Genomic DNA, 8,085 nt, shown 5'->3' with positions numbered 1-8,085 from the left:
CACAAATTTGATATATATATATAATATATAGTGTGTGTATATATATGGGCCCAGAACTAAACCTTGTGGGATCCCTTATGTACTATTATGCTGCGGGGTACAATCCTCTATATGAACAGCCTATATTTTACTGTTTCATCATCATTTCCTTTCCAAACTTAATTAAAAACCCCAAACCAATTTCTTTCTTCCTTAATGTATCATCTATTTTTTCATATCTGGGTTTCATTAAGCAAAGTGTAATATCCTAAAGGCTTTATTAAGGGATTCATCACCCACTTACATTATTAAGATTTGCTCCGTTAGTAGCGTCTGCTGTGATATTACCTATTTTTATATTTAGTGGTATAGATGACTACCAGAGGAAGACTTCACCTGAGAACGGCCTCCATTAAAAAACCCTCAGCTTCAAATGATATTACAAAACATAAAGTATCGAATCTTCAGAAGCAGATAAATCATTTATTCTGCTCTCAGATGAGAAAAAACTCATTGTGGTGGCCATAATTTAATCGATTATGATGAAGCAAGTTTACGAAACGTGTTTGCAAACACACACGCTCTAAGTTTTGAAGAATAAAATGGGTGAAAGAGTGAAAACATTAGGTCGAGATGAGTTTGGGGGTCTGGACTCTGGCTTTAAGTCAGGGTGAGGAGTTTGGACAAGGAGCTCAGAGTAAAGCTTTCCTTCAAAGTCCTCTGAGGTGACAGGAGGAATCGGATCAGGAACCTGGAGGTTTTTCTGGGCACGTGTAACTGAGAAGAGACGTTTAAGGACTCTTACAGACCCTGCCTGGTGTATAAACCCATCAGGAGGAGCTGAATGGATAGATGGAATTCAAAAATCCTCTTAACTGACTGATGTTAGTGCTTTAATAAATCAAAACTGTATTTATTAAAGTTTTTCTAGGTTTCTCTTTGGGTATACCTGATATTTAAAGGTCCAGTGTGTAACATTTAGGAAATTCAATATACTATGTTATTAGGGTATATACACATAGGGTATGCCAGTGATTATCATTGGTGCTGTGGTTAGAATAGGTTGTGTTGCGGACACCAAAACCCGGGGTTCCCAAAGTAAATACAACCTAGCGATCTAGATTTATTGTTTAATATTTACAGCACAGACAACTTAATTTAATTTAACTTATTAAGAGTATTTAACCCTCTAATGACCATGCAATTAAAGCTCTATTGCTCTGCTTTCTGGTATCCATCCATACATCTTCTACCACTTTATTCCCCGTATGAGGCTTAAAATCATTTTTAGCCGTATTGTGGCACATTGCAGGTTCCCACAACCTCTCTCGCTCCTGGATCTGAGCGTCAGTTTCCTCCGTCTTTTCCACGCTGATAATTCTTCAATCAGCGTGTGACAAGATTAAAAAAAGGATATAAATAAATAAATATATATATATATATATATATATATATATATATATATATACATACACTTGGCAGCTGTCACACATCATCGGGGAGGTGGGGGAGGGAGGGGGGCAGACATCTTAAGGGCCCGTGATAGAAATTTAATGAGATCTTCTCTGTACGCCGCCGCAGTTTTGTCACAGCTGGACTCTGAGTGGTTCAGTGGCCTCGCCGCTGCTCTTTCACCATAAATCTTGTTATTTGTGCGTTTGTGTGGCGGTGGCACACGTCACATGACGACAGCATAGAGCCGCACGCACGCTTTGCTCAGCTGTGGGGAATTCAGAGCCAAATCCTCGAGGAGAGAAACAGCTCTGTGTGTTTGGCTCTTTCATCTCAGTCCAGCGCGTCTTTTATTTAATGCCAGTGTAAATAGCAAATAATGGAAGCATGACTTATTCAGCTTGACACAGACTCACTGTGGCGCATCCGTCTGTGCTAGTGTTTGCTGGAGGTGACTGGGAAACCTGTGTGTGTGTCCACATCAGTGTTTCAGGATCTTTTCACTCCACTGGTCTCCACAGAGGCCGGGACACCACTCGCTCGTCACTGCTGCTGTTTCGCTTCAGGCCACCAGCTGACGCCGAGAAGATCCAACGCGGCACCCGGGATCGTGACACTCAGTGACTTCTTAATTTATATGAAACTGTGAAATGAGCTGACGCTAAAAAGCAAATGATTGACATTGATTCAGCAGCAGATTCTCATCATCTCCTCCATCGCTGCCAGCTGCTGAATGTTATTTTTTTGCACCCATGCAAATTAAAGCACCGGTTGTTTTCCCAGCTCGCCAAATTGCCGGTAAGGCGAATAAATCAACCTGCAAAAAAAAAATTATAATTTTCACTGAAAAATTCTGCTGCGAGAATCCCCGGAGCAGTCTACGAGACACACAATCCACACGTGTCTAGACTTTCAGGCTGAAATAGACGAGGAAGGCCTTAATATAGAAATATGCTCGTCTACAATCTAATCACAACTCATCAAACTCATTTGCTGAGGAAGATGGAAGAGCCAATGACGGGAAAAAAAAGGGGAAATATTTCACTCCAATTGCTTATGGAGATGAATTGATATGTGTAATCGCTCCAGAGGAGGTTCATATTTCCTCTTACTGAATTAAATGATTTATTTATTTATTCTACCTTTGGGAAATGCGGTTGGATATTATGAGTAGAACTACGAAGAAGTCTGGATTCTACAGCATTTAATTACACATGACTATTAAACACCTGATTAGAATGAAGTTAATTAGGGATGAAATGAATATTTATGAGGATTTCAAAAATAGGCCATCGTGGAAAGATACTGGTGTTCTGTCATCACGAAAGTGCCCAATGTTGTTTGTACTATAACTTTTAAAGATGGCAAAAGTCTAATAATCTGTGACAAAAGCCAATTTGTGCCAGCAAATTTTTTGCATAAATCTTGATTAAAAAAATCTGTACATTTGTCTGAGGACCCACATAATATCTTCCACGACCCATCTGTGGGTCCCGACCCAGTCTTTGGGCACCACTGCTTTATATTGCTTTATATTCCTTATCTAGTAAGTTGTGATATGCTAAGAAAATGTTGATTTCAACTTTAAAACAGCCTTAACTCGCTCACTCTCCTGAACCCAAAGTCCATTGAAAAAAACAGTGATTTTAGCTCCTGGTGACACATGAGCTGCTGTTCTGCTGCGGCCACTTTTGGTACGTTTTTGTCACCTACATGAACCTGAATGAAGATTTTCCAACACAGAATTTACAAACTAACATGTTTGAAGTTCAGAGGCAGCAGTGGGTTAGCGACTCCTGTGCGCTGTGATCGTTGTGATTGTTGATTTTCTCTATGGAATTTGGTGCAGGGATTGAGCACCTGACAAATCTGAGTTTTCTCTTACAAAAGAGGCGGTCATAGAGCAAGATGAAGCAGTGTGCGTATTCCTTAGAGCCCACAGACTCATAGATTTTATCAGGTGAGCCCCCGGGTTGGCATCCATGTTTTTTATTGAGCTTGTCCTTTTTAATTGGGACTTTCCACTTTTTCTGCATTTCCAGTGCATGGATGAAAATGTACAGCACACGTGCGTATGCAGATCCCCGGACGAAATCCCCCTGTGACCGCACACAACACTCTCTGTTTAGGAGCCGGGAATCAATCAATCAATAGCGAGTCTAGACTTGATGAATAGCAGCCAAAAGAAACACGGAGCGATTTAATCAGCCTCACACAGAGGCAAGTTGAAACTGGGTGTCAGGCCACAAACAGATAGAGAACCCCCAGGTTAATCTGAACTTTCAAAGAAATCCAATTAAAAACGCCGCCGCTGAAGAGACAAACACTGACGCGGCTTCTGTATACGGAGGGAAAATTAGGTATTTTCTCACCACGACACCTGGGGGAGAATGCATTGATGGTGTTTATTATGAAAGTCGCCTGGTTTTTTCTGTCTTTGTGGAGTCGGCGCTGACACACAGACCTTTGTGGGGTCACAGCAGTGTCTTTCTCTCAGGGCGATGTAAAGAAACGGATAACGATACAGCGGTGTCTGTAATGATCTGTAATGATCTGTAGCATAAGCTATATTACTTATGTCATGTGTAGTACAATTCCATTTTATTTCCTACTTTATTCATAATGTAAAGTCATAATGAGCGGTCATGGCTTGTGTATGTGTTCAGGGCAGATCTTTGGTCTCGCATATTAAGTTTCAAGCCGATTGGTCAATTTGCAGCCAAGTTACAGGGCACTTCCTGTTTCGTAATGGCAGCTAAATTCAAAATGGCCAACTTCCTGTTGAGTTGAGGCCATGGTCCCCATGGACTTTTTTGTTCGCCTTGGGCTACGGCATGTTTCCACAAAGTCTTGTGAAATTTGGCGCAACTTAGTTTTGACTTGCTCCATCCGTGTTTCATCGCATCAGTCCGAGCATCATGCCAATATCGCACTTTTGCCCACACCTGTCCTGCATGCCAAGTTTCCAGAGTTTTTATGCTCGTTAACCCCTTCAAAATAGACCACAAAGACACTAATAATACTAATAATAATGATAATCTGAAGGAAAACAACATGTTTGCGCTCCTGGCGTTTGTCCTCATGCACTAAATCAACACCATAGTGGAATTCATCATCATTTAAATCGTGTTTAGAAGAGGCAAACGAGGCATTAATCAAATCAAAGATTGCATCATTTTTACCACAAGCTGCAAACGTTTTACAGAGAAAACGATATTTCTTCACAGTTTCTGTGTCTGTTCATATCAAAGAAGTCACAACCTCTCTCAAACGTGGACTTCCTGTGAAAACATGCGACGATGACTTCATCCTGAAGAGTCCTGGCGCTCAGTTCTGTTCAGTCGACAGCGTAAAAAGTGTTTAAAGGTATATTTTTAAACTCTGTGTAAAGCGCAGCAGCAAACACACTCTGTGTGTGAACAACAGAGTGTGTTTGTGAGTCACTCCTGCTTCACACTGGATGTGTGATCTGCTCACGCTGAGCTCACACGTGTTCGTTAAACTGCAACCTGCCACACAAACCTTTTTATTGACCATGTTTCTGTGTTTTACTGCTTTTTAGTTTGGATTGTATTCATATCCTGTCTGTGTGACGGATTTATGTGACGGACAGCATTTTGGTCAACGCTTTTGTTGTTTTTAAATGAATAAAATTGGAATGGATTGGTGCTACTGAAGGTAGCAATCGGATGTTTTCTGCTTGGGTCATTTTGTTTTGGTAAAAGATATCAGCAACAGGAAGAACAAGAACAATTTTATTTAACTTCCAGCTCCTGTGTTGAGTCAAAGGTGTTTATAGGCCAGAATTTCTCCATTAATCCAACATTTTTTGCCATAAGCTATAAATTATAAGCCATTCTATGAACGACTAGGACGATTTTTTTAATAAATAAATACATGAATTACTTAAATAAATGAAATACTAAATCAGGGTTTGCATTCAAACTTCCTCTCCCGGCGACGAAAAACACCTCAAAAAACCACTGAGAGAGCGACAGCAGGTGTCAGATAAAGGTGAGTCGGTGTGACGGCGTCTGGTGGATGGGTCGTAAAAGGCAGGAGACGAGTGTGAACCTGAGGGAAATTTAGAAAAAGGCTGACGGAGGCAGACGGAGCAGGTGCAGGGGACACACAGAAACCCAGATTTACTACATTAGAATGTAATGGAGAAGTTTAAGTACCCAGATCTGTGAGGTTTAACACGCACGGTCACAGATCTCAAATTAAAACGACCTTCTCTTAAAACCACTCACTTCAGACTGAACATCATGACTTGTCTGGTGTTTCCTCGCACATAAAAGCCAGCATTTCAATTTCAAAGCCGCCTGTTTACTGGAAGAAGCAGCAGCAGAATCATAATCAGCAGCAGCAGCAGCAGCAGAGCAAACCTCCCCTCTGCATAAATCTTGGCCCATCTCCTGACTGTGGAACAAATGAGTGTCTTAAATTAAATTTGCGTCAATTAGGCCGGCTGCTGCGTGTAATTAGGTTTCTGTGCGGATCAAAACGGTCACAACTCAGGCCTGCATGAGAGGAACTGTGGGCGCAGATGTTACATTGGTAAGAAGATAAGCAGATAGCACAGCGTTTCCACCGGCAACCGGTTCACGAAACGTGGACAATCTTTTTATTTGTCGTTTTGAAAATGTCTGCAACGTCGGGCCAGCAGGGAGAAGAGAAGAAAAAGTTCCAACAGTATGGTTTTTCACATATTTTCAAAATAAAAGCATCTCCTGTCAATATATCGTTCTCAATAAAAATAAAAGTCATGATGGAAAATGAATCTAACACACATTTAATAGGCAGGACACATGAAAGGGGTTAGAGGACCAAATGTGGCCAGTGCAACGCGGGTTGAGCCACATATGAGCTAAAGGCTTATTGCAACCATGGCACAATTTCTTTTTTACCATTTTATGCACTTTTTAAACTGTGAAATGTCAAATCTCTGGCCGTCTCGACAGTTTTTTGACGACCATCACCTGCGACCCGGCTCCTACTGGATAAAACCAGCTGTCAATCACACCTCTGTCCACTCATATGTGCCATACTTTATCATCTACTGTCCTCTAAAAGGGAAAATAATCATAATGAACCAGGGGACAAGTTGACGTCCATCTAAATGGCCTCCAAGTAGCAAAATTTTACTTCCATCTTACTTTTCCTGCTTTTAAAGGCTGCTGCATTGACAATTATGACATCGATTATATTTGTTAAATTAGTGAAATACACTATTTTAACCTTGATGAGAAAAGTACCTGGAAATGGCAAAATTATATTTTAAAAAAGGTCACTGAACAACACCTTTTTTAATTTGAAGCTGTGTTTTCACAGCATCATAAACAGTAGATATTGTAATTTACTGTGTATTTACAGTGTTATTGTCACTGTAAAGTTTTCCAGAGTCCAGGGAAACGACCTGTGTGCATCTTTATGTATATGTGTGTATATATATTATATATATATATATATATGTAAATAAATAAAAGTCCAGCCTTACTTCCTACACATCATTTTTCAGACACAGCGTGTGAGTGTAAGTGTGCGGCAGACGAGTGATGGCGATGTCAGATCGCCGACAAACACCGGTAATTACTCAGGCTTCCTCGGGGCGGCGTAAGTTATGCACCGGAGCTTTATAATAAACTCCTGTTAATAAATGAAGCCGGGAGGCGACGGGGAAACGCAACGAAGCAACTCCGATGATAAACTCCGCGGATCGACACAAACAAACTCAATTTGTGGCGCGGCGTTATTTGAATCTGCATCACAGCTGCTGCTGATGATGATGATGAAGATGTCTTTGGTCCTTTTTTCTTTATTTCACGTGGTGGCCGGAGCACAGCGGTATTTATAGACGCAGCAAAACATCCTGTTTACTCCACCAACACCCGTATGGAGGGACATGAAGTATTCATATTCCCCCAGTCTGCTCCTGCTATTTCTGGTTTTATATATAATGCAGACTCCTGCACTGGTTCGGATGATTGTGTGGCAAAGACTCGAGGACTGAGGTCAGGAGTCTCTTTTAACTGAACTTGTCTTTTTAAAAAACAGGGTGAAACGGAGAAAACGTCCCCTCAGAGTCTGGTGCTGAATTTAAAAACCTCGTAATGCGTCAGACCTTTTGCCACCAGGGCTTGAATGGAAAAGCGGCTGAGCAGAGACGGTGTCCCGGCTACTTTTATTCCTTTCGATTATATTATTATATTATAATAGATTATATTCGATTATATCTTCATCTGCTGCTGCCTCTGTGATCTTGTGTCAGTCACAGTCTCTTCTGCGATTCCTATCGAGGTCTCGTGGATTCAGAGCGGCTGAGCGGTGAAGGGCGAAGATTAGGCCATTTGCATATAATCAACAATATGCAAAGCGGAGGAGAATGTGCATTTATGTATGTATGCATGCATGCAGACAGAATCTGTTTGTGATGAGAGAATAAACAAAGCTCGGTGGATTCACTCCAGCAGAGACTGTCACGCACCGCTGCTCACATTTCTGTGTTTTCACTCTGCAGCTCTGTAAATTTCCCTCCATCTGCTTTATTTCTTATTTGATTCTATTGCTGGGAAGCCCATGGCCAAGTGGAAGGGAGTTGGGCTTGTAAGTGGAGGTTGCAGGTTCAAATGCTGAGACAAGTCAAGGGCAGCA

Source organism: Solea senegalensis, linkage group LG12 (assembly GCF_019176455.1).
Source record: "Solea senegalensis isolate Sse05_10M linkage group LG12, IFAPA_SoseM_1, whole genome shotgun sequence".
NCBI classification, from domain to species: Eukaryota; Metazoa; Chordata; class Actinopteri; order Pleuronectiformes; family Soleidae; genus Solea; species Solea senegalensis.
This window is presented reverse-complemented; position numbering follows the sequence as displayed.